The sequence below is a fragment of the Centroberyx gerrardi genome, chromosome 19 (genome assembly GCF_048128805.1).
Source record: "Centroberyx gerrardi isolate f3 chromosome 19, fCenGer3.hap1.cur.20231027, whole genome shotgun sequence".
Taxonomy (NCBI): Eukaryota; Metazoa; Chordata; class Actinopteri; order Beryciformes; family Berycidae; genus Centroberyx; species Centroberyx gerrardi.
In genome coordinates, this window is record NC_136015.1 from 8579757 (window position 1) to 8604782 (window position 25026).

General features: G+C 43.0%; 1 protein-coding gene across 1 annotated transcript in view; it reads left to right on the forward strand.

Moving 5' to 3' along the window:
- Positions 1–25026, forward strand: part of csmd2 (CUB and Sushi multiple domains 2) — a 235940-nt gene that overhangs the window by 33739 nt on the left and 177175 nt on the right. The window lies entirely within an intron of this gene.

Consider the following 25026-nt stretch of genomic DNA (forward strand, 5'->3'; position numbering starts at 1 on the left):
AGAGAGAGAGAGAGAGAGAGAGAGAGAATGGGCATGGCATTCATATCACAGATCCAAATTAGCTGTATGCACTAACCTAATTGTATTAATATGCATTGTTTAATTTAAAGGCATCGGGTCCAGCTGGCTTAGCGTCTCTCTTTCTCCCCAGGCCAGGGAGGTGTAAGGACCTTTATCATATTTCTTTTGATGGTGACGGGGAATGCTTTATGACCCATAGCGGGATGATATTAATGATGGCACTCTTCAAACCCACGCAGGAGGAAAGGCAAGGCAAGGGAGGGGAAAGAAGGACGAGGGAGCGGCTAATTAGGCTAATTACCTGACAAGAGTTTGTCAGTCTTTTTGAGAGATTGTGAATGCGGGGATGTGGTTCGATGGAGCAGCATCAAGTGACTCGGGAGGCCTCAGACCACATTGCGTGACTAGATAAGATCAAAGACACAGAGCAAAGAGACCGTTAGGGAACGTTGTTACTCCTCTGGGAGGCAATTTGGGGCGTCTCGCCTTTCTTTCTCACCAGTTGAAGCGAAGCTGTCAGACTTGTCTAGCTTCTGACCTTGTGGATGATGTGATTGTACCTTGCTTGAAGTATGAAAAATGCCTGCTGCATCGTTTTGTAATTGGGTACATATAGTAATTTAGCTATGTAAATGATATAGACTTTTGTTTTGGTAGTTGTAACACCTTTACACCTGGCAATGCAGTTCAATGTTACATGATGTCATAGTGAGGATAAATCCAGTATGTAATTTGATGGATGGTTTCTGTGTAGACAGTGTAAACCCTAAACAGTTTCTCCTGGTGATCTGGATGAGACTACTAGAGATGCACCGATCCACTTTTTTTCAGTTCCGATCCGATTCCGATACCTGAATTTGGATATCTGCCGATACCGATACTGATTCCGATACCAGAGCTCTTTTTTCTTGAATATACAGATACAAATTTGGCCAATTGATGAAAAAAGGAAAAAATACAACTTGCAAAAAGTAGACAAAACGAAGAAAAATATACAAGGCAAAAAAGGATATACTTATAAATCAAATCTGCACTATAGGCAATGCTCCTTTAGATAAGGGCCCTCTGCAGACGACAGCGATCTGGCCTGCCTCTGCCAGCAAGGTCTGGTATACTCTCCCAAGGAGCTCCAGCCTCCACCTTTATATAGTAGCTGGCTCCTACTAAGAGACATCAATTAGTATTTGGTAAACAATTATCTCATAGCATTACTTACCTGGTTCATAATATTCCACAATATTAAATTCAACAATTAATAAAGGTCATTAGACATTTCCAAAATAATTGATTCACTCAAAAGTATTAAAATAACTTTTCAACAAACCCACAATTAAACACCCCTGCCACTTTACCACACTTGGTCCGATCCCCCGGAAACCCCCTCCAGAAAAGGAAGTGGAACGCTCCGCCTCGGGTTTTCCGGGTCTAAAACAGAGGATCGTCCAGTGCAGCACAGAAGACAGGTGACAAACAATTCAATCGTGAAAAGTACATTAATAAATATACATTTAATTGCCAAGACTATATGTCTCTTGTCTTTTTATTTTCACTGAAATGTTTTGTGTAAATGTGTAAAGCTACGACTGTGTCGCTATGTGTTAACTCTACCAATACTACCATCGGCGGCCTCCGACATCACAAACAGAGAGAGGGAGAGCGAGAGAGAGAGAGAGCAAACGCAGCGATAACACAGCAACACGGACAGTTCTATGCCGGCAAGATGTTACTAGCTCACTACTACTACTACTTACTAGCACCGTCTCATGTTATGTTACGGCGGGTTCATGGTCCAGCGTCAGTTGAATTACGTCAGTATCGGCACCCGATACCGATATTGGATGGGATCGGTCCCATCTCTAGAGACTACTCAGTTGTCAGGTGGTTTCCTACCCTCATTGGTCATTATTTACCATGATTGTGAGTGGTGAAATATTGAGTTGTCTCTTTCCCTCTTCTTCCTTTTACATTTTCTCTATCTCTCTTTCTTTCTATCTCTTGTTTCTTCTGTCTCTCCCACACGCAGTCATACTCACACATGCACACACACATGCGCCATCAGAGCTAAGTGAATAATGTAATTGCTCATCAGTGTGGTTACTTTGGCACCATGGAGACTGGTTGAGGGATATAAAGCCTGTTGAGCACCAGGGGAAATCAGTGCACTGCCGTAACTACCTGTCACCCATGTCACATGACGCCGGTGAGGCCGACTGCATTGACCCATGTCACATGGGGATGGGGAGAGGCCCCTGCTGCGCTGACATGGAACTGGTGCACTGTGGGTTAGAGTTAACGCTAATTGAGCGAGAATTACTGGAGGTATGCAAAGTGCAGAATCGTTTTACTGTAAATCCTGGATGAAGGACTATTTACAGTGGGCCTTTATCAGTGTGCCAGTAGGCAGCCACCCACAAAACACACACACATACGTGCACACATACACACGCACACACTCCTGTAGTGTGCATCTGCTCCAAAGATGCTTTATGACTCTACAGAGAGCCCGTCCCACTTTTGTCGTCCCTCTATGTCCTCTAGTCTAGTGTAGAATGGAGTGAGGATAATGATTGGGAATGAGACCTCTGTCTCATCTCTTTACAATCTGCCATCTGTGCCACACGTACACACATACAGGTACACACCAGTGCATGCAGGCATCCATAGAGGAACGTACACACACAGACACACATTAGAAGAGATTAGCTTGCTCCACTATTAACAATAGGGCTGCTTTGGTTAAAACACAATCTAATTGTTCGGTTTAGTAAACCTCCAGGAAAAGCAGTCTTATGCCAACAAAAAATAACTGTTCTGCTGAAATTTTCCCACCTTATTCCTCAGACACCAAGTTAAAACACTGCCCTTCTCTGCCTCCCTCCTATTCTATTTTGTTCTATTCTATTCTATTGCTCTCTCAGTCTTCCTCTGTGATTTCCTCATGAAATCCATTTTTTTTTTCAAATCCAGGTGGGCCCAATGGCACAAAGGCCAGAGATAATGAACCTATGCCCCCTGGCCAGACCACTTTATCTGGGCACAGATTTAAATTAATGCCCAGGCTTCTGTTGGGGGTCTGGACTCGCTGCAATCAGCAGAAAGGTACGAGCAGCCCAAGATAAGGCCAGTGTTCGAAATGAACTTTTTGGCTTGGCTCACTTGCCAAGGACGAGTAAACTAAAAAAAAAAAAAGACCTGCCATGAATATTTTTTTGCCAAATTAACATCAATTTTTCCATGTATGTAATATGTCACTTTACCCGAGTTCAATGCTATGTCATGTATAGAATCAGGCACTGTGTGAAACATTCAATAAAGAGTCAAGAGCAGATTTAGAGTTTTAATTTAAAACTTACCTAAGTTATACAATGGCTCTTTGTCTTCATTATTTCCTTCTGCACCTGCTATGTGTCGCCACATAGGAATAAAATTAATTTTCAACTAACATTATGGCAGTTAACTATCCAGGAATCAGAGAAACATCAGGGGGGAAGTTTGCAGAAGTTTAGATGCTACTGCTTTTTATAAAGCCAGCGTAACAGGCAGCCAATCGGGAGCCTGTTTGATACAGATTCATTGTTTTTCTTTGATTTGATTGGCTCACAGTCAGAGAAAGAGTACAGTGGTCAGCAGGGACCCAGTCTGAGAACAGTCAAAGACCAAAGGCTGTAAGGCGTTCACCTGTTGTCGTCTCAAAAAGTTAACGGCTGGTGTGGTGTGTGACCCTTATTGATTTATCCACCAAAGACTGGCATTTGGCGCTTGACAGGTGGTAATTTCAGACTCTGGTTAAGACTATTTAATACTGTTTTTTTTCACCCTATGTCTGGCTCCTCTCACATTCATAGTCCTCTCTTCGGTCCTTCAGTCATTTCTTCACAGATAGTATTCCACATAGCTCAAGCTGTGCTTGTCAGATTATACTTGCCTCTTGTTATTACTTTTCTAATTTTTTTGGCCTCCTCTTTTTTCCCCAGCATTTTCCACATCTAGTGACATTCAATCAATATTTTTTTTATCTGCCTATCCAATGGCTGTTTATTTAAGTAGTTTGTTCCACTGTTTGAGCCAAATATACCCGTAAACAAATAACTTTGCACATGACCAGTCTCCAGCATGTAGAAAATGAATAGCTTCCTTCCCCTCTCTAAATAACTGCACCAATCACCCTGTGATCTACCAATAAAATATGATGGAAAACCGCATGAACGTATAACAAATACATAATGAAAATCCACATAATCTCTTTTTATTGTCTGACAGAAGCACTGTTTATTACTGCATGTTGGTAGCTCATCCTTATTATAGCCACAGTCCTTAATGGACCAAGTTATACCATAACCACCCTGTCAAATTACATGTTTATTTGCTTTGTCTGTGTTATTTCTGTATACGGCACAAGATGCTTCCAATCTTAATGGGATTTCGAAGCGTATGGACTGACAAGTTTGTGTCACTCTGCCCCCAACAATGAATGAGCAAGTAATATACTATTCGAGTAAGGAAGGCCAACAGTATGTGGGTGGGTATTAGAGTTGTTTATCTGTCGGCCGTGTCTATTCGACCAAGGTCATCTAAGGTAGTGTGCTATAAATATAGCCATTGTCAAAGAAGTCACACTCTTTCCATTGTTGCTGCACTGTTTCCACTTTTTGAATCCAGCACCAGTCCCTCACTAACCGTGAGGTTAGTGAGGGGCTTTTACCTTTTACAGCAGCTACATTGCAGCAGATTATGTGGAGCTTCATCATACAAGTGCTGAAAAGCACTTGTATGATGAAGATCAAGTGTCTGTTGTGAGGGAAAAAATCTGAAAAGTTAGGCTATTTTAGTCTAAGACTAAAGATTGTTGAAATTGAACTCTCTCTCCACTCTCTGAAGAGTATTCAGAGCTCCCTTTGTTTTATGCTAATGCCTCATGTCTTGCTGATTGGACAGGAAAAAACACTCTCCTATCTTTAGCTGTTGTTATGCTGGTTCATTACATGTGACCCACTGTGTAGCCAAAGACAACAACGGCAGCCCAGCTTACGACTCTATTGACTCTTGAAGTCTATTCATTGTGTTTACTCACCTTAATCACCCCCCCATGGAGTGGTTGAATTGGGCTGGTGTGGGGGGAATCAATGTCCCGCTGCTACCGTGACCTGTTATTCCTGTTCTTTGTGTATGTGTGTGTGTGTGTGTGTGTATACAATTTGTGTGCATGTGTCTGTCTTTGTCTGTGTGTTTTTGTGCATGTTTGTGTGTGTGCGGACCTGTGTTTATGTCACTTGATGTCCTTCCATTTTATCAAATGGGATAAATGTCTTTTTCTTGGCCAGATCGGCTTTTCTCAGCATAGCTTTTGGCTGTAAAACCCCAGCGTCCTACAGACGTTTTTTATTAGTACTATATTTACCGTCCACCATTTTGGTGCGAGCCCATCTCGTCTATATTAGATATCTCTTCTGTTTCAGCCCACACTGCAATAAGCCTAAGTGCTGCACAGTCCATCTCCCCAACACACTGCGTAATGGCCGAGACCACTCTGAAATCTCTCCCCTCTCATCACCATGGCAACCAGCAGACTCTTTTTTTCATCATCTTATTCTTCTCTTTCTCTCTCTCTCTCTCTCTCTCTCTCTCTCTCTCTCTCTCTCTCTCTCCATCTCTCTCTCTCTCTCTCTCGCTCCATCTCTTTGCAAACTCTTTATTCCCGTTTAATCTGTGGCTATAGAGAAGGAAGGGCTAGAGGAGGAAAAGGGAATTAGAAACATTTGCAGAGCTTCTCAAAATATCTATCTGAAATAGAAGAGGGCTCTTATCTCTTTATGTCTCACCGCTTTCCTCGCTCTCTACGGCCGCTTACTTTCTATCCGTCGTCCTTTTTTCTCTCCTCCCTACTCCTGCTCTCTCCTTTCTCTGCTCTATCGCTACCTCGACTCCCTCCCTCCCCGGCTCCCGTATTTCCTCGCCGCCTCTCTAACGTTATCGCCTGCTCTCCCTCTCCCTCTTGAACATTAAAGTACCATGATGATTATCCAGTCATGTGTTGCCGAGTTTCTCTTCCATCTGTGTCTTAGTTGCATAGTCAATGTGGCTCCCAACTGGGTCAGCCGAAGCAAAACCACAGCCAGCCCTGCCGCTCGACTGAAGCAGTCTGCCTCTTTCGGCATTAAGTCGCTGCAGGTGTCTGTAATAGGAAAAAAAATTATTTGATAAAGTGATTCAGTCGTAAAAAAAAATATTTATCGAGTCTTGCATGTATGCAAATGTTTTGGCAACATTTTAAGATAACGGTGACAGTTTCCTCCTGACATTCAAATTCTTTATATCCATAATCTGGGTGAATTATAAATGCTCATGAACAATTTAGCGGTGGTGCTGTATTATGGAGCGCGGGCTTCAAAAAGGGATCTGCCCAAAAAAATAATAAAATGATTAAAAAAACAACAACCCAGAATCAATCAATCAATGGCTACGTGAGGGGTGTGTTGTAACAACAAGGACACCGAAAGCAATTAAAAGTGCGAGAGCAGCAGAGGGAGAGAGAAATCCTGCCATCGACAGAGTCCTCCTCCTACATCCATCTGAGCTGATCTACAATGGCGTCTCTATCTATTCCCTCTCCGTCTTCTCTTTCTCTCCCTCTCTCCCTCTCTTTTCCTCTCCCTCTCTCCCCCCTTCCCATTAGCATGAGAGAGGCGGGCAGGGGCCGGAGAGATGAGGGTGATGAGAGAGCAGCGAAGCGTGAGTGAGTCTAGTGCCTAATTGAAAAATGAGGCTCGTCCCCTTAAGTCAGGGAGTTGGCCAAATGAAAGTGTGATGACAGAGGGGAAAGAAGAGGATAGACCTGGATCTAATCCTACAATCCTAATGTCCTATTTTCTCTCCACAGGGACTAATACACATTTTACCCGGGGGTATATTATGGCCCTGTTTGTGTGCGACTGTGTAATTTAAAGGGAGGGGTTGAGGGATTTCACAACCTGCTGAGCACCCAGGAGATACTTGCCTTGGCTTTTGTTGCCGCTTCGCTCTGGTAAAATTGGCTTTGATTAGGAAAGATGCACGAAAGTAATTGTTTGCCAAAGAGCAATTCACATTGATTGTTTAAATGATTTTGATTACTCCTTCAGCATCATTCAGCTGCCATATTATATCTCTCTCTCTCTCTCTCTCTCTCTCTCTCTCTCTCTCTCTCTCTCGCTCTCTCTTCCGTGATGTCTTCTCCCTCAATAGTAAAGTCTGGGTAATAGCAATGCATTCTGCTTTTCAGTGTTTCTCTGGTTAAAAACATGAGGGACTCGACATATTTGATTAAATGTGACCAGTAGCCTGCAGCATGAATTAATCTTCGTCTTGCAAGGAAACAAAGAAAAAAACAAAGCAAAAAAAACATGCAGGTCTAACACATGAGCACAGTCAAAGATGTTATCAGCCATGCTGCTTATTACTTCATAATGATGATAATACTACTACTACTACTACTAATAATAATATTAATAATATGTGTTCATGTTTTATTATCATTATTATATCATTTTATTATCATAGCCGTTATATGTCCGCTATGTCATTAATCCTGTGCTAGGTTTTCTCCTGCTTTCAGTGCTTTTCACGTTAATGGCTAATTTTGGCTAATCTTGAGCACAGCTTAAGACCCAACAGTCCCCGATGCTGCCTCTCCGATGGCCTTGCATTTCACTTAGCTTCCATTTTCTTTAAATCTCTCACGAGAGCGGCTTGCCGTCCCTGGTAGTGGTAGCAAAGAGCTGAAGTGAAGTTGGGTTTAATGGCATGAATGGACAATAATTAACTCCAGGCGTTAATTCATTTGAAACCTCCTTGAATCATTTACAGGTAATTCAAACGTAGCTGTACGCTGTACTGCAGGGGTGTTGTAGAAAAAGTCCAGTGACTCTATACTACTGACAGAAATCTGAGAGAGTAACTGTAACTGCTTGTGGTTTTTTTCTCTCCATCTACAGTATTCATGTCAAGGTTAGGTTAATATGGTGTGGCAGAAGCAGCGGCCTGCTGTGCTCTGGGACACGGTCAGAGAAGACCCGTGGAGGGCGACAAGAGCTTTGCAGGGGTCACTGCAAATTTAACATGGTTTCCAGCTGCTGGTGGCTACATTAAATGGGGAGTTTATTCAGATGCATTGCAAATACTGTGGCATAGTGAGCATAACAGAAGAAACATGTTCAAAATGCATCTCCGACCAGCTTTGATATCTCCTACAGCCTGAACGCTGCTGCTGACTGTAGCTCTTTCCAGTCTAACTACCTTGACTGCTGTCTGGGCTGAGCATGTTATTACTGTACTGTACTGTGTGTGTGTGTGTGTGTGTGTGTGTGTGCGTGTGTGTGTGCGTGTGTGTGTGTGTGTGTTTGTGTGTGTGTGTGTGTGTGTATGAGTGTGCATATGAGTGTGCATATATATGCACAATCTTTCCTCAACTGTGAAAACAAGAAGGCTGATGCTCCCGTGTTTGCATGCTAATCAGCCTCTCGCTCTCTTTCTCTCACCTCTTTCTCTCTCTTTCACCACACATTTTAGTCAGGCCATCTGACTGGTTTGCATTTTCATCCACCACCTTACCTCCCAGTCTGTTGATCTGGCTGAACCGCTCCATTGATTCTTAATGTTGTTGGCATAGGGAAAAACGGTGAGAAAAAAGACCACCGTGAAACCACTGTCTGGAGCGTATATGCACCATCAGAGGGAGAGTTCTGCGGGGAAAAAATTATTTAAAAAAAAGTTACAACTGACAAAAAATTAAACTAAACTTTAAAACTGTAAAAAATGAATGCATGAATCTCTTCTGAGATTACAGAATTTTCAGTTTTCCCCATTAGCCACGTCACTGAGTGCAATTAAATATAGACACTATTATGATCCTTATTAAAGTCATACTGCATGGGTATAAGATGTCCATATACATCTTCCAGTTCTGAAAATAAATGTCCCAGGATGGATGGATAACACAGCTTCTTGAGCTTGGGAGTGAGATAGCGCTGACATGTTGCTGTCAGGACAACTCACCTTCTAATTATGCTGAGAGTCCATGGGGTGGCATCTAGAAGGGGTACAGGAGATTTCAGGAAGAGTTTGGCATTGCCAAAGTTACCATAGAAACAAACTGTGTGTACTATGGTTAATGGGTCATCAAAATGGACAGCAGAGAGAGCTTTGAATTACAAACTGACTGTTTAAGTGTCCCTTTGCCCCGTTGGCTTGTATTGGAGAGCAGCACTCCCTGCAGACTGAGAGGTATGCAGCTCTACAGTGAAGTAATTGATGGAATTTTGATCAGAATCGATTGAACTAGTAAAACAAGAACTAGGAAAATAAGTTAATAAGTTAATACTGTTGAGTTGTTTAGAGAAATGTAGTCAGCCTCAGTATATAACCTCAAAGCCTTGTACAGATGAATTTCAACAGGCAACAGGTAAAACTAAAGAGTTAAAGTTGGTATGCTAGCCACAGAGATGAGTTATAACTTTAGCTTGTTTAATTTTCAATCTGTATATCTAGGTAGCCATAATGTTACGCAGAGTATGTATTGTAAAGCTAGCTAGCTAGTTTGCTATCGAGTGTGTGTTTGGCTGTCTGTTATGTCTGTCTGTATCTAATACAAATATTACTCCTTGGAGAAGGGTACTTTCTTTTGGCAACTGAAATGTGTCCCATTTTTTCAAATTTCCTTCAAAGTTCAGGAAAGAAAAGTTCTTGCATGTCATCAGGGGAAGGACAAATATGCCCCTGAAAAACTGAAAAGACAACTGATGAGTTTAACGAGATGTTCAAATCCTGGGAGACGGGATGTGGATGAGCTTGGCTGGATCAGAAAGCAGGTGTGACTCTCCTGCAGTAACTATGGTGACAATGCACTTCTGAGATCACTTCCCGAAATCTCCTGTATCCCTGCTAGACACCACCAGTCTGCCACTGGAGATGCATAGTTGCCATGGCAGCACGAAAGCCTTCGTTAATTTGGATTGTTCATGTCTCCATTGGTAGAGTTAGATAGAGCCTCGAGCAGAAACCTACTGCAAGAAGCTAAGGTCATGCAGATCCTCCCGGACTTGGCGACGCTCCAGTTTTTGTGTGTTTGCAGGCATATTAAGATTCAGTTATTGTTTACTGTTGTTGTCTGCTCTCCCACAAGCTGTGACTCACCGCTGTTATTTCCAAGAAAACCATATGGGTGAAATCCTCAAATGGACTTTATGCAAACAAAACTCTGTGTGTTTGTGTGTGTGTGTGTGTGTGTGTGCGCGCGCGCACGTGTGTGAGTGTGTTCATAAGTAGGGTTGGGCGGTATCCAATTTTTGACACCGTTAAACCTTCCCCAAATTTTCCTGTGGTATACGGTATTACCATCTGATTAAAAATCACATTGTATCATCATCTATTATGTATCATAATAGATGATGTATGTATCATCTATTAACAACAAATATAAAACTTGAGTGCAAATACAGCGGGTTGCCTAAGGTAAATAAAATAAAAGGACATTAAATTAATTCTCGGACGTCTGTCAACCAATTTCATTCCAACAATGGAATGAAATTAACAACAAATTGTCTATGGGCTACAATCCAGTACAAATAAATTAAATTAAAAGCCTATAGCATCCAGTAGGCTTATCAAATAATAACAAAATAACAATAAATAACAAAAACGGCAGTAACGAAAATAAAAGCGGCATAAAAGCGTATCCTACAGACTGCAACGTTAGGCTATTCTTCAAGCCTATTCTAGGTTTTTCTCCAGAAAAACAAGCATATTTACTTTTTCCGGCTTGAGCAGGGCACGTAACGGACTTACAACTTTGCCTGCGGTGCTGAACACCCGCTCTGATGGTCAGCTTGTGACACACGCGCACAAGTACTTTCGGGCCACCCTCGACATCAGCGGAAAGCGGCTGGCTCCATTTGATTTCCACCAGAGAAGGGGATCTTCGTCTCCGTGAATCACAGGCTCGCGACAGTAGGCGGTCATCTCTGATTCTGCTCGCTCCTCTATGGTGCCGAGTCCGACGGGACCTGCCGCGCCCGCCGCATCAGCTTTTTTTTGCAAGAGACTGCCCAAAGTTATATTTTTTTTCGGGGGTGCAGGTTGGGCATCTCTCTCCTCTTCTTCTACCAGAAATTCTTTTATGACGGTCATGAAACGGACACCGTTGCTATTTTCAAATACCCCGGGATACCGTATTACCGTATTACCGCCCAACCCTATTCATAAGTGTATTTGTATGTGTTCTGTGATCCACCAGGTCCAGATCAGCTTGGTCCTATTAGCTTATTCTTTTATACAAGAGAAAAATCAAGTCTAGTGCAATATTTTCTTCAACTCCCCCAGTATTCTGTTATGAACTAATTCAATGGGGCAACCTTCTGTAAGTCACTGGGAGAAACATGTAAACATCTAGAGGCTATCTTTTGCTGGTCTTGACTTATATGACAGTTGATGGTAGTATTACAATGTGGCATGAGATCAACTCCAGCTTGTCCAGTGCACTTGACCCTCGGCTGACAAAGACACAAAGAGACAGATTTTTAAAGAGGTAGCAGGTCCTGCACTAAAGGAGTAGTTGGAGTCTGCTCTCTGTGGATAGCTTGGTAACATTTTAAGTGATTGCGTTTCATCATAATATCTCAATTTGTGTGTTTTCTTTCTACTCATGCGCTGCTGTGTGGCATGTTGACGCAGTGTTAGGGGTTTGTGGAGGTGCCAGGAACTGATGAAGTTGTTGTAGCCATGTGTTGACAAGGTGTGACTCTAAGCCTGGAAGGCAAACACACAAAAGCCAGAGGTCTGCACTGCTGTGTCTAGATAGTTTGCTGTCAGAGAGCCTAAATAGACACACACACAAACACACTCACACATAAACACACAAAAAAACAAACCAAACCCGTGTGCACACAACACAGCATGTCATTGATTTACAGTATGATAGTAACCTTGTAATGAACTTAAGTCTTGTGCTGCCCTGATCCTCCCCTGTTCATTGACTGGATGGACTTAAGTAGGAACACCTGTCTACTTCACACTAGCAGGGCCAAGAGCCCACGCCACTGGGAGCACAGATTTAATAATTACATTTCTCTACCACTGTAAATGCAATATTCTCATCCTGTCTGTTTTTAAAATTATGAAAAATCTTGACTTGGAAAATAAATAAAGAGCGTTGACAATTTTCTTCACACAAAATATCCCCATTAGCGTCAGAACAATGTGCTATAGTTTGTTGGTAACCAGGTGTCTCCCTCTCCTCTTCCAGCTACTTCTCAGCAATTAGATTGCTGCTGCATTTATCCACTGAGACAATGATTATCAAATCTCTATTGAAACTGTTTTTACACATTTGATTACTCACCTGCCCTTACAACAATAGTATGCCTTCAAAATATTGTCATAGAGACAGCAGGTCCAACCCAATGGCTACACAAAATGAAAATTGCTGGTAGAAACAGCAGTTTCCTTTATGCATCTTTGATGTATTGGCACACATGGCGCAGCCATCACTCTAGGGAAGAAGCCACAGTGACAGGCAGATGTGCAAGGAATAAGGCAATGAACAAGAGCTTACTACAGAATGGGGTTCAACAGCCTGGACTTTGCAGTGTTAAATAGAAGCAAAGCTATTATGGCTGTAATTTCACTGAATGTATTTACTTATTTTCCTGGAAGATGTCTGCTGTCTAGCACATCGGGGCAAGCAGAGCTTCCGCTCCAGCAGATTGTAGCTGTTATTAGTGTCTGGCATGGGAATGGGCCGCCAGCGCGTCTGACCATTAAATGCTTCTGACACTTAATTAATGGCTGATTGTTGTGCGGCAGTTCTCCGTCAGCCTAATGAAGACTGTGTTGGCTAAAACCACACACACACAGACACACACACACACACACACACACACACATCAACGCACATTCCTACTTGGCATACACACTCACTGCCTCACTCACACACATACTCCGCCCTCCTCACACACTGTCCGACTTCCTCGCACACTCACACTCAAACATCAATATTCCAATATACCAGAAACTTTCAGACAACTCTCCCACATTTTATTTTTGTATGCATTTCATGCAGCTTCCCTGTTGTGCATTAGTATTTTTAGTCAGCCTTTCATCTCCGCCACTGAATCAGTGAATTGCTTTTTGAATAATTCCAGATAATTATGAGAATAAGAATCTCATCTGGCTCAATTACTCAAACTGTATTCTTCCTTTATTCTCCCTATAGATGGTTCAAAGCTTTTGACTTCTGAACAGTCTACATTTTTTATACACCCATAAGAGCAGTGAGAGATTTTTGGGAGCTCAAATACTAGCTCTTTAGCCCTATCTTGACTCTACCCGTGCATTATATTGTTCTTATCTTAAAAAGGATGGGAGTGTTGGGTTAAGGGAGTGATGTAGCTATTGAAGCCCTTCCAGCAATCCCATACCCTGCTTCACATTATGTTAATATTTCATACTGAATCCCACATCTGAGACTTTTTCGGGACTATTTTTTATGTTTTCTTTATTCTTTCTCTCTCTTTTTATAGAACTGACATGAGCTAAGAGAGCTCTTGACAGTTCCCATTGCCCCGCGAGTCATCGCCAGGCACGTCTGCTCTGCACTCAAAGACACACTTTTCTTTTTGGTCTCGGCCCTCATTCCTTCTTGCCCTCTATTTGTTTTCCGGGTGAATGGGCTGCAAGACAGGGTCTAGTCTGCGGTCAGGACAAGTTGTTGTTTTTGCACTCTAGAAAAGGGGTGGAAAACATAACGCTCCCACACCCGCAGACGGACACACAAGCGAGCGCGGACACATCTGCACACGCGCATAGACATGCAAGCGCACCCATGCACACAAACGGACACAAGAATGCACACTCATACACAGCATGATGCGTCCGCTGTGCAGTGGAGCGTGCACAGAAAGGTCATCCTTCCCTGTGATTCCTTGGCTTTGGGTGAGTTTGTGTTTGCAAGGCTTCAGAGCAGCCAACGCTGTATGTGTGTGTGTGTGTGTATTTGTGTGTGTGTGTCCATCTATAACTCCGGCTGTCTGCATGTGTGGGCGACCACATATTTGTCACACAGTTCAAGCGCGGTCCCTCTGGTAATATGACCCTATGGCGGGGGGGACGTTTGACCGGGTGTCAAGCAAGTAGACTGGAGGCATCCAGACTGGAGGTTGGGGGGGGGGTGGGGGGGGGGGGGGGGGGGGGGGGGGGCAGTGTCTGTGTGTGTGAGTGTTTATGTGACTGCGTGAGACTGCATATGTGTGTGTGACTTTGTGACTAGTTGAACACATGTTGGTGGCTCAGAGCAGAGGAAGGCTGTCCCGCTTTGGGGAAGCGACTGAGGTGTGAGCTGTGTGACAATGGCACAAAGTGACAGACTGAGGCGAATACTAGGGCAGTGGGAGGGGGGGTTATTGGTTTGGTTTGTGTGCCTGTGTTTGTGTTTGAGGGTGTGTGTGAGGGTTGTGCACAACTCTGTGTGTGTTTGTGTGAATGCACATATGAGGGTGTGTGTGTGCAGTCAGGTAGAGTGAACATTGAGGTGTTTCTGGCATGCCTGTCTCTTTTTTTTTTTTGGCTTCTCTGAAAGACCCTCAGTGCTCCCTGCTGTCTCCACTCTGACAGACTACACACTGACAGGGCCTACCCTCCCTGCATCCTAACAGAGAGGGAGCGAGGGAGAGAGAGATATATAGAGAAAGAGAGAGGAGAAAGAGACATCAAATGGTGAGAGAGGGCTAGCCAGAGAATTGAGGAGAGAGAAAGATCGAGAGGGAGAAGGGAGAAGGGAGATGGGGAATAGGGCGAAGAAACAAATGGAAATCAAGAGGGAAATAAAGAAAAGAGAGGGTGAGAGAAGCAGAGAGATAGAGAGATATAGATGGTGAGAAAGAGAGAGAGTGCGAGAGTGATGACTCACACCTGTGAGGTAATGCGTAGAGACTTGGGGGAGTCTTTTAGCTCCACCTTGTTGAAGGAGCATCATCAAGAAAAGCAGGTCAGAGGAACACAAGGAAGGCCACGCCAAACATTTGCTGCACTGCTACACATGCACAACGCTTACCCCTCTCCATACGCATGCATTTTTTAACAAGTGAGCTCATCTCCCCCAAAACAGCACTCGAACATTTCCTGAATTTCTCTCACTTTCCTCTGACATCGCACTTCGTCATCGAGTTTTGACCGCCTAAAATGTCACCCAAATTACTTCATCCCCTTTACCCGTTTTGTTTGACTTTTCCGAAAGGTTGCTAGTGTTGTTATTCCTCTGCTGTTTATGTGTGGTCCCAGTCTGGCACGCTAATTCTGCCACTTTATGAAAGTGTGTAATTAAGCGCCTCGGTTGGCCTCTTGTAAATGTCATCTGCTCAGCCCGTTGGATCATAGGCTTCGATGTAATTAATTCCTCCCTCAGATAACCCCCATCAGTCGACTTGCTGTAAATAAGGGCGAGAGTTCACCTTCTGAAGCTGTACCCCCTTTCCAATAAAGGTTGATACAGCGTACAACCATTTTTATGTACTATGTGCACGGTAACTTCGGTAACAGTCAGTTAAATGACATGTTGTGTTCACCTTGCAGAGGCTAATGGTGGGATAAATGACAGGAAAACTCTATTCATCTCTCTGCTTTGGATGGGATGAAGTTTTGAAGTGAGCCATCATGACTCATGACTTATTTTGACTGCTGCTGGACAGGTATTGTTTCGTGAGGAGGTCTGACGTCTTGATTTTGAATGGAAATTTTGTCCAGGCGACAGGATATTGTCTCTATTAGCGGGCAAAACCAACCGTAATTGTCTCAGACCTGGCTGTCCATGTTTGTGTGGGCGTGAGTAAGTGCATAGGCAGAAAATAGCAAGAAAATAGTTTTCAATGACATCATACCACATTGGAAGTTTTGAATGGTGTCTGACTTTTTTCAGATGGCTTCCTGCATGATTTTTTTTACTGTGTGTGTGCGTATGTGTGGTTGTGCGTGTAGTTTATAGCCCCTTTTACTTGACTTTCCGATCACATATTGGGAGTCAGCAATCCATGCGTGAAAGCTACAGTAAGGGCTTATGAGATATGCGAGTTGTCAACTCTTTCCCATTACTCATCCATATCTCTTCCCCTCTACTCTCCCCTCAATCACTCTTTCTATCTATCATTCCATCCAGTCCCCCTCTCCCCTCCCCTTTTTCATTCCAATTGTGAACTTTGTCCCTTTCTGCTTTACTGTCCTAATCAACATTGGTCTGTATTTCTCTATTTCCTTCTTTTTTATTCCTTTGCCCTTCTCCCGCTCTACCTTTGCTTCTCTCTCTTTCCCAAACTCCCACTCTCCCTCTTTCTCCTTTGCTCTGTCTCTCTTACTCTCTCTCTAACAGTATTTTCTTTTTTTATCCTTCTCTCCCAGCCTCTCTATCTCTCATCAGGATTAGCCCCCGATGCTCGTTAGCGTGCTAGCTCTTTTTCTCCCTCGCTCCCACGTTTGTCTCTCCGTACAATCCCTGTTTTGTGCGGATTAGTGCCCGTATTGTCCTCGGATTAGGGTGTCATTGTTTCTGAGCTGGGATGAGGTGGGAACGTGCGTCTGAATATCTGTGTGTGTGTGTATAAGTGTGTGCGTGCGTGCGAGACCTAGGTGACGCCATCTCCTTTTGTACATGGAGCTTTTTCCACAATATGCAAGCGGTGCAAAGTAGAAAGAGCTTTGCAGCATCTGGTAGAACGCTCTGAGACTCATGTCCTCTTTTCTTGTTGATCTGAACCAAGGCATCGGTCTAGTTCATTGTCTCTTGGCGAGTGTCGATGCGAGAGTACGTGCTGAGTGTGAGCGTTATGGTGAGAAGGCTGAGGGCGGAGTGAAACGGTGTCCACTTGTGGTTTGATTGCAGGACGGAAATGTAAACTATAGTACGACGGCTTCCTGCAAGGTGAAGTCTATCTCCCTGCAGGGTTAGGGAGTGGGGGTGGGGGGGGTGGGGGGGGGGTGAAAGGCGAGTTTGGCACAGTGGGGAGTAGTGTCTGTGTGAGTGTGTGTGTGTGTGTGTGTGTGTGTGTAGTGTTGTATTTTCATGTTCAATCACACTCATCACAGAGAGGCATAGAGAGAGAGAGAGAGAGAGAGAGAGAGAGAGAGAATGAAACTGTTTAAAGAGTTTGTCTGTATTGATCGAATAGCGGGGGTTCTGCGTTAGCTCAGCCTGAGGGGGTGGGGGGCGGGGGTGGGGCGGGGGTGGGGTGGGGGTGGGGTCTCGGGGGTATGCTGTCACCACCCAGATCCACTAGAAATGCCACGCAATGCCATATCAAACATCTCTCACCTGTTGTTTGTGACAGTGTGGTATTTACTGGCTTGTTTACTCTTTACTGTCCCAGGTAAATTGGTATGACAGTTTATTGATCCAGAAAATGTCCAGCTGTTGGAGGAAAAAAGTTATTCAGAAAGACAGTATATAATCATCCTGTCTTTTAGGTAGGATATCTTTGCTGCCCAAGGCGTCTTCTTTTGGTTCCCCTCAATTGCCTTCTTCAATTAGTTTGATTGAAATTTTAATTTTACCAACATAAACTCTATCTACCGGAGACTTAGGCATACACAAGTTCAGTAAGACTCCTTTTACCATCAAGCATTTTGTGTTATCTAATATACATCGATATTGCCTTCCACGCATGTTCCCATCTGTGATAAAATACCCAGTGACGGTTATGAACAGTAACCAGTGCATTCTTTGCCATCGCTTTAATTGATATAAACCAAGCGGCTCCCACTTGGCTGCTGTGTTTAATCATTTCTCCGTTTACTAGGCTGCTCTAATGCGTAGCCATTCATCAAGTCGGCCTTATCGATCAGCCAATGCCAATTCCCTCCGCTCATCCCCTTCAGACCTTATCGACTGTTGTAGTATTCACTTGTTAGCCACCTAAATGTCAAAGGTCAAATTTGAGGTCTAGTACATTTGTTACGGGAAATTGCGGTCATGTTGGCTTTGTTCAATGATTTGTTTGTTATAATTTAGCCACATAAATATTGTTTCTATGTACTTTAAAATGTATCCTAGTGCAAATTTAATTGTTTTAGCATGGCTGTTATATACACTTAGAATGTTTTAAGTATTGGTCACTTACTAGTTATAGGATTGCTGATTGTTCTTTATTGGATTGGGTATAATTCAATCTATACTGTGATATATTGCAGTGCTCGATCTTTCCAAATTGCTAGACACATGGATACACACATAAGCCAGCAAAAAAATACAGACAGACACACAGACTCATGCACACACGGATACACAGGCACGGGCGCATCTGTCCAATGCGCAATTTCATCCCTTTACACAAACACATGGGTCGGCTGTGTTTGTTCCTATTCTCCTCCACTTATTGAGAATCGATGCTTGTTGTACTCGGCTGCATTTCCACTGTTTTGACCCTGAGAGTGGAGAAACAGCCCTGGCCATTCCAGGCTGATTTACTGGAGGGAAGAGAAGAGAAGAGAAGAGAGTGAGTGTCATCGAGAAATAAACCTTCCTCCTCAGGCTGCTTGCAAGGAGACAAATATCTTCACATGAGTCACACAGAACCTGGGCTTTTAGCTGATTTGGTGTGTGTGTGTGTGTTCATCCTCGTGTTGATGTGTGTCCATGTCCCAGTGTGTCTCACTGTCTGCCTCTCTGTGCCTGACATACTCGTGCTCGAGCGCGCGCGGTGCAAAAGCATCGCCACCGAAGCATGAAGTGACAGCACACCTGTTTGTTTTGTGTTTGTCTCTTACCCGTCATTTAGCATCGCTACGTGCTCTATTTGCGGTCTTAATTCACAGTCGCTATTCAGAGTAATGAGGCAAACACCGGGAACAAGTCGATGTGTTGTGTCAAAGGGAGGAGACAGTGGGTATTTTGGGGGAGTCATGGTTCTCAGAACGGGGGGGGGAAGTGAAGTTGGCGTCTTTTGTGGGAGTTAAGAATGGAATTCTGCCTCGTTGTCTTCATACTGCAAAACAGTGTATGCATGAGCGTGCAGTTCCTGTGCAATGTGAATTGAGCGACAACATGATGATCACATGGGTTATTTATGGGCTTTACTTGGATCACCTCCAAATGTCACTTCATTGAGCCGCAGCAGTTAACACGGAGCCTCCCTCACGCACTCCCAGAATGGCACGTGCGTGTGAACCTTCAGTACTGTTCATTTTCCACGAACGTCAGTGTGTCTGTATACTGCATTTGATCAGAATTTTTCTTCCCACATCAAATGTGTCGGTATCTTTGACAAAATAACTTAATCTATCTTTGTGATACCCAAGTTGAGAAGAAACATCATAAAGGATGGAACAAGCATTGACTATAGAATGGTGCATCCCTGGGGAACTACACCCCTAGGCCTGGAATCAAAAGAAGAGCCTAGCTTGGGGAATACTGGATGGGATTTAGAGGAGACAGGGAACCGGTAAAACCCAAACAGCTCCTCCTCTCACATAAAGGCACCCTGCTGCTTTATGGGGTGGGGGTTTGGATTGGGGGGGGGGGGGGGGGGGGGGGGGGGGTAATAATATGAATCCTATACAAAATAGCTGAAATGAAGAATGATAAAAAATAGGATGAGGTAAACATGGGAGGAAAAGGAGAATAAAAGATAGAGGAGGAGGAGAAGAAGGCGTATTGTGAACTATCATGTCAGTCAGAATTGAAGAAATCTATAATGCAGTAGAGCCCTAGCCATGTACTGGAACGCAGTAATTTGATGGGTTCTGTGATTTCATGACTCATCTTAGGTACATACCTCCAGTTCAATAATTGGCCAAATGTACCCTATTAGAGCGATACGTCTGGCCTGAGTATGGTTGGCTTGATGATTATTGCAGGGTCAATGAGAGAGGGCCACTTTAGACATGCCTCTGACGATGTAAATGGCTCCAGTCACAGCCACTTACACTGCAAGTAAAACAGTCCATTCCAGTGGGAACCCTCTCTCAAACACTAGGATAATTTCAATAACCATTGTTGCTTTTCAGCAATCTTACAAAACCCATGATTCTTTCCCAGAGGGTAGAAGTAACTACATTTACTACAAAAGTAATTACATTTACTTATGTTACTGTAATTTGAGTAGCTTTTATGTGTACTTTTTTGAGTGTTTTTTTTAAGTCAGTAATTTTACTTTTGCTCAAGTACATTTTTTACTGTAGTACTGTACTTCACTACATTTTAAATCACATCCATTACAAAGGACATTTTTTGTTCAAAATCAGCATCAGAAACTGAAATGATTGAAAATTGGCCAATTGTAAATTGGCCAATTTTGTCATTTCCAGATTTTCCAATTAAAATAATCTAGTTTGAACTCTGTCCTCTTGTCCTTTTGGAATTGAATATGAAAGATCACATCTAACAATGTTCACTTTTATAAGAAGTAAACAACTTTTAAGTAATTTAATAATAAATTAGTGAGCTACTTTTTACTTAAGTAGATTTACTTAAGTAGATTTTTACACTTTTACACAATTTTACTTCTACTTAGTAAACTATCAGCACAGTAACAGTACTTCTACTTGAGTAGGATATTTTAGTACTCTTTCCACAACTGGTCTTTGCCAATTTAGTTTACTCCTCTCATTATTATCTCATGCGTGGCATGCTTGTTAAGGTTTGTATGCTGCATTTATTATGTCTCTTTGTGTGTATGTGAAACAGAGAGAGAGAGAGGGATATGGTTGTGGGGGTGTGCATGTTGATATGTGTATATATTATGTGTTTGACGTCAGGGTCAGTGTTGCTGGATCAAAGCGTTGCCGTTGACAACAAAGGGATAGCCCTCTTGAAAAGTTCAAAGGGTGGCCAGCCTTGGATTCCCCTACCCTTCACCACAGATAGGAAAAAGAGAGAGAGAGACAGAGTTGCAGGTGGAAAAAAAGCAAGGTTAAGTAAAAGTATTGATTGATCCTTGGCCTTCCAAATGAACCTTTCCTCCATCAAGGCGTTTGGATTGTATTTTCTGCATAAGTCAGATTGCTGAATTGTCGGAGAACTACAGAGGATTAACAAGCAGAGGGAGATGGATAGACAGCAGAAAGATGAGGTGTGAGGGAGAGATGGTTAATGGGATGTCAGTCTGAATTGACAATACACTGTTGACCAGAAAAAAAGAGGGGTGCGTGTACATAATCGTCAGGAGGATGCTGAATCTTGCATCATGTACAGTACATGACGGCAGTCTGCTGCTGCACATCCTTGTCATGTAGCATGGGAAGCGACAGCATAAATGTGGCGACACGGCTGGTGCGACCCGGATCCTGATGAGTGCTGTCAGGAGGGTTGCACACGTGGGAGGATCCTGAGTTTTATTTTATTCCAAGGAAAAACGTGCATTCAATTTTTTCATGTTTTCCACACACCTGCACATTTACGCACCGACACTCCTCCATCCACCAAGACCTCCCTGGTGGGCCTTGACTGTTGCCAAGGCAACCTGGAGAGCAGGGGAGAGAGGACTGGAAGAGGGGAAAGCAAAGCAAGACAGAATGCAGGAAAACAGAGAGGAGGGTGGAAGGCTTCCTGGCTTTTAATGTTAAAGATTGTAGGGTATGGTGCTCTTTGGATAAAAAAGGGGTTCTCTAGTGCCAGTGTTGGGGGTAACGCGTTACTGTAATCACATTACAGTTACTGATCTAACAGATACTGTAACCAACAGATTCCCCTTGTCTTATCCTATGTCTTGTCAAGTCATGTAGGAAATATCAGAATTACGAGTAGAGCGCACATGAACAAGCCAACAAAGTGGTAAAGTCGGAATTTAATGCTATATGGTTCTATCTTTATTAATAACCCTAAAAGACAGATTTTGTGTCTGTCATTATGTAGACTACTTCTGCTGGTAGTGTGGGCTTAGGTCGACAATTATTGGCCCAATGAATGAAAGTAAGCCTAACACAATCATTTTAGGGTGTAACGCAAAAGTAATGTAATAAGTAGTGTAACTAATTACTTTTCTCAGGTGGTAATAAGTAAAGTAATTCATTACTTTTTAAAAGAGAGAGCTAGGTCACCCCAAAAAAATCTGCCTTTGTTCTGTTTGGCTAGACAGAAGTTCAAAACTGCCGTCCACACGTTTTAGCCCCATGGCCTTTAGCAGTGTATAGGCAATGGGGCCAAAATGTATTTTCCGCAGTTTTTAAATTACAATTATGACCAGCCAAATACAGGCTTTTTAACAGATTTTTGGAATGCCTTGGCTCTCTCTTTTTGCCACAAGACAGAATGCAGTCATAAATTAGATGCATTCTTACGAGATCTGTTCTAAAGCAACTTTTTAGTTCTCAGTCTTGCTTCAGTCTGTGTCTCTCTGCATTCAATTAACGTGCTCCGTGTCTATTTTATATAAGTATACCTGTGTAGGTAGTGCACACACATACACTTATGCCTGCTTGATTTCGCATAAATGTGTCTGTGTGTGCCTGTACACGTGTGCTTGCAGCAGTGACAACATGATTGCGATGATTTTCCTTGTTGAAAGAGTGATGTCAGTGGAGAGATCAACCTGCAAAGCCAGAAGGATTTAGATGCTTCAAGCCAGAGTCAAGGCTGTCCACAGATGTGCTGTTCTCTTGTTCTCCCTCTCCCTCTCCCTCTGATCTCTCTTCTGCCTTTCCTCGGGGTCTCCCTGGCTCCCCTATCCCTCTTAGTTTAGTCTCATATATAGTACATGGCTGCTGAATGGCACATTATTGCTTTTCGCAGACAGTGTCGGCAGCCATCAATTCTGTATGAGCTCTCCTTCACACCTCAGCGCCTCCCACACAGCAACTGGCCCTTTTACTGCACCTGCTGTCGTGTGCGTGGGAAATGAGGATATCAAGAGTTCATTCCAGTCTGTATTTGTATGCATGCGTGTGTGTATGTGTGTGTGTGTGTGTGTGTGTGTGTGTGTGTGTGTGTGCGTGTGTACAGAGGTGCAAACCCTTATTCTCACTCTCAAATCTCACTTGTTGTCAAGCCAGAGAGGCTTTATGCACAGCTAAGCTGAAAATCAGACAGGGATTTTCAAAGCCAGATCTCTCACCCCGATCCATTGACGCAGCGACTCTCACGGCGCAACATTAACTCGTACCCACACGCACAAGCAGGCACGCATATGCCCAGGACCAGGACCAGGACCAGGACCATACACAAGCACACACCCAGGAATGATGACGAGGTAGCCCAGTCAATATTGTAGAGAACCAGTAGCTGGAATGCCTAACCAATGTCAGACCAAGACCTGTAAGATCTGACCAAACCTTTAAGAGTACGCCAAGAATTTACATAGACTTAGAATGGATACACAGGCATTATACACATGTAGAGTAAGTGTAGCGTTGGTGTAATATCTTTCAATTAGGTGTAGTGTACACGTCACACTCACATAGCGTTATCTTAGTGCGAAAAGGACATCTCCGCTACACCTTTGCTTCACCAGATTTATTTTGTACACGTTCATGCATTTACGAGGATGTCGCCACATTCTTTACGATTTACAGTGACATATCTGGGATACAATGAGATAGATTTTATGTCCAATTTGAAAAACAGTATATTGTTTGAGGGCTGCTACCCCTATCTACCATGCCAAGGATGTTTTTCAACTGTAATGTGATTTTGATGAACCAAACGGAAGAACTGCCAGTGTAAAAAAGCAGCAGGGTAAAGCAGGAAATCCCTGACAGACAGCTGATTGAGTTGGACGGCCACTTCCAGGACTATCAGTATGGAATAATGAGAACAGGAGCGGTCTATGTGCCATAGACCACATGGCCAATGTAGTCACAATCACACCTCTGTTTTGGCTGCTGAGTTGACCGTTATATAGCAACTGAGTTGGAAAGTACACAATGGTCAGGAATTCGTTGAAGTTGTGCCACAGACCTTCATCAATTGACATCGATAGACTACTAAGAGTCATTATCACCCTCGTGTGTTGAGAGACTCTTCTTCGTAACAGGCCCAGTCAAACCAACCATCAGCTCTTACACGCTGACTGACCATCTGAAAAATCAAGCCTCTTGTCATTTGAGTGGGAACTCTGTGACTCCTTGGGCTATTATAAAATAATCCATATTTAACACCAAGCCCAGGTGTCTACGCTTTGTGCTGTAAAGCATGAAAAGGAAGAAAGGTAGGCCTGTTGATTTATTTTGTTAGGCCAAGCCTAGGACTATATATCTTGAATAAAAGTGACCTATTGTATACTTACTTGCCAATATGTAAGATATTGTGGACATAATGATTTCATGTTTTCATGGCTGCCTTGATAGTTGAACGTTACCTATTTTAACCTATTTAAGGCGGGCGGGCCAAAATAGGTCTAAGGTGTTTGTATTAAATATGTATTTTTATTTTTTGTTTTCTTATGGATAGAAAAAAGTATAATGCACTGGAGCTGTTGTAGTTTGTATTATTTACCACCGAATAAGCTGATTTTGTAATATAGGCCTATTATTGCCAAGCAGGTGAGCTGTTCACGGTTCCAATTTGTTTACAGAGTCCATTTTTATGTGGATATGTAAATGGGAAGGGCCTGACTTGCAGCGTGGATTGGAAATGATCAGTCTGATCTGATGTTTGCTGTCCAAACACTTAGTACCACACAATTTTTTCACAATTCAACTCCTTTATTAAGACGCTTTTTCACTGCTGTTGCCAATGTACTTCAGATAACTTCCACCTTGGTCAGCTGTCTGTAACGGATCTCAGCGCTTAAGTAGGCAAAAAAAAACAAAACAAAAAAAAAATATATATATATATATTAAGTTAAATGATAAATAGTGACAAAATACAAGGTATATAACAAACATGACACATTTCTTCGAGCATAATGTGAATTTACTGCATGGAATTCTTGGGATGTGCTTTTACGCACTCAATCTGCTTCTCCTTTCCTCTTATTCCTTGCAGTATTATATAGTATGAAACAATAGGGAATAACCAGTATGTTTAAGATTAGTTAAATGTTAAACAAGCATGTAATT